This window comes from Leptonychotes weddellii, chromosome 9, assembly GCF_054177405.1.
Source record: "Leptonychotes weddellii isolate Sample4059 chromosome 9, ASM5417740v2, whole genome shotgun sequence".
In the NCBI taxonomy this organism is placed as follows: domain Eukaryota; kingdom Metazoa; phylum Chordata; class Mammalia; order Carnivora; family Phocidae; genus Leptonychotes; species Leptonychotes weddellii.
Window position 1 is genome coordinate 68,769,997 of NC_138377.1, and position 3,229 is coordinate 68,773,225.

Sequence of the window (3,229 nt, forward strand, 5' to 3'; positions counted from 1 at the left end):
CTGGGTGGCTCAGTCATTTAAGTGTCCAACTCTTGATTTTGGCTCAGGTCATGATCTCAGAGTTGTGAGATGGAGCCCCAGGTAGGGGGAGGGAGAGCAAAATATGTTTTTGAGAAAAAGTATGTAGGGCTCCACACTGAGGATGGAGCCTGCTTAAGATTCTCTCTCTCCTTCTCCCTCTGCCCTTCCCTGTACCTGCCCCCCAACCCCGCTCAAAAACAAAAACACCAAACAAACAAAAAACACAGAATCATGGATCAGAAGAACAGGCACCAGTTTCAGGAGAATGGAAAAAAACAAAACAAAACCAAAAGCCAGAGAAGGGGGCTGAGGAGGAGTACAAAGGAATTTGGTACTGAAAAAAAATTTCTTTTATCTGAAAAATGTTTTAAACACCTGTATGGCAAGCCAAATGTTAAGTGTTGAAGATGATACAATGAGCAGAAACAGACAGGTTTCCTGTCCTCCCAGAACTAATGGTCTGAAGGGAAGGCAAATGTTAATCAAATAATTATTCTTAAAGACATAAATTTTAACTGTGGTAAATTCAAGGAGGGCAGTGGGGGAGTGCAGGAGTGGGGAGGAAGGTAGCACTTTAAATGGAGAGGTCACCATATGCAAAACCTTGGCAGTGCATGTAGACATATATAAGGCAGTAGGGCTATGGCTGGGGAAGGGGTACAAGAAGGGGGTTGGACAAGAAGAGAGGGCCAGATTATTTAGGTCTTCCAGGCTGCTTGAAGGGCTTGGTCTTTACCTTCAAAGAGGCAGAAAGCCATTGAAAGGTTTTATTTGGCAGGGGGAGATTAGTCAGAGTTGCAGTATGAGAAGATTGCTCTTGATTATTTGTAGAGGGAGGACACGGGAGCAAGAGAAGATATGTGGGAGTTATTGTAGTGTCGGGTGAGACTGGGACTGTGAGGAAAAGGAGGAGGTGGAGGTGAAATACATTCCACCAGAATCAAGAGATTTTTAGAAGAACATTCAAAAGGACTGGCTGATAGATTGGCCATGAGAAGTGAGACAGAAAGAGGTGCAAAGATGAGTCCTTGCATCCCTGTGTGGACTCTCGCCATTTCAGAGAGATGAGAATAAGGCCGGGTTTGGAGGTGAAGATTTTGAGTTTGCTTTTTGGACAAGTTGAATTTAAAGTGCCTTTGAGATCCAAGTAGAAATTCAAGAAGGTAGTTGAATATAAATGTTTGAAATATAAAGGTGGGAATCAATCCCTGGGGACATGGGTAAAGTAACTTAGGGAGACACTGTGGCATGGGAAGATGGCCCAAGTCATTGTCCTGACAAGTTCTGTTATGGCTGGTAGGAGGAAGATGAACCTGCCAAGGATACGGAAAAGCAACAAGTTGGAGGAAAACCAAGAATAGAGCTAGGAAAGAAGGTATTTCAACAAGAGGCAGTCATCAGTTGTGATGCAGATTGAAAAAGGCTCTCTGGAAGAGGCACCATGTACGTCATCAGAGACCTTCACAAGAGCTGTGTCGGTGGGGTGAAGTGACAGGTTGGAGTGGGCTGAGAAGTGAGTGGGCACTAAGGAAAAGGAGGCAGCCCTTTTGAGGGGTCTGACTATGGAAAAGAGAAAGAGAACAATAACTCCAGTGGAATGTTGGGTTGAGGCAGAGTGGTTTCTAGTGGAAAGACTTAAATTTGCACTTTTGCAGGGAGTTTCAGTCTCTGGCTTATCTTTTCTTTTTGAAGTTGGCAGGGGCAAGTCATGAAGGACAAAGAAGAGTTGGAGAGAACAGTAGGAGTAATTGTTCAAAAACTTAAAGCAGAAAGTTTAAAATGGCTACTGGTTACTAGATACGTGCTCTATATAGGAACTATACTAGTCTTTAGCCTTAAATGTATTGTCTCCTTACATAGGGGTACAAATGATTTCTCCTACCTTATAAGGTCTTCATTTAATTCAGTTTAGTTTTTTCTCCATAGGAGCTCAGTCTCTAGTTCAAATTCCACACTGCACTTGAAGCTGGAGTTTGTGAAGGGATGGCCAAGTCCTGTATGTAACGTCTGAAACCACCTAGAGCCATTCTTGGGAACATGCTGGGTGGTGTGGTCTAGTGGAGCAGGAAAAGCTTGCAGAAGTGCATGGGACAATATTGACAATGCAGCAGGGCCACCTCTGTCTGCCTGAAGTGGCCTTGGAGAAAGGGACAGGACCACAAAGGAAATTGGCGGCTCCCCCATCCTGGTCCCTCCCACCACACACACACTCCATCTAAATGTTGACTTACTTGGTCCAATCCTAAGAAGTAAAGTACTGAGAGGGAAGGAGGAGCGTTTGTGTTTATTCCTCATTCACTAATGATATTGTCAGAGGCTCTGCGTGCGATGCTTGACTTCTTTGTATCCTGGTTTCCTGTCTGTGACCCCAATGCCTGGTTCCTGTGGGGATGTGACAGACAGCATGACAAGAGAGGATCTCTTGGGTACCTAAGTCCTCACCCCTAGAGTTCAGTTTCTTCATCTGTGAAACAAGGTTTGGACTAGAAGTTCTCGGGTTCCACCCAGCTCTATCCTTCTGTGTTCTCTAAAGGGGGATGAGGTAAAAAGGGAATGGCGGAAGGGAACTTTGAACTAAACCAGATAACATGACTGCCTCTTCCAGAAAAGGCATAGTGCTGGTGCAAGCAGCATCTATGAGGTGTGCCTCAGTTCTCCTTCTAAGCTTTTTTCCCCCAGGGGTTTCCTGGGGCCTCTCAATAAGGTTCTCAACTGACCTGAAATATTCACAGCTTCAAGCCTAGGGAGGCAATTTTATAACACCTTAAAAAAGGGGTCCACAAATCCAGGGAAATGTTCACTGACTGCAAACAAACGTTTCCATTGCGTAATTACCTCCTAAAAAGTCCATTTCCTCGTCTCATGCCAATGTTGCTATTTGTGCGGAGTGGAAGGGCATTTCCACTTCCCCTACCGTAAAAGCTGTATTTCTTTCAATATTAAGGTTAATGAGGGCTGGGGCCCTGTAATCTACATGAGTAGGTTAATTCTCATGTGTCCTAGATAGTTGAGAGAGAAAGAGATTTAGAACTTCGGCTGAAGGGAATGCACATACTGCCTGCTGTGGATGCGTGCAAAGAAGCAAGGAAGAACACCTCGTAAAAGGGACTCTGTGCCTCAGCTCGGGTCTCTGTGCCTCAGCTCCTCCATCTATAAGATAGAGATGCCGAACGTGACCCCATCCTCCCCTGTGCATGAATGAGAGGTG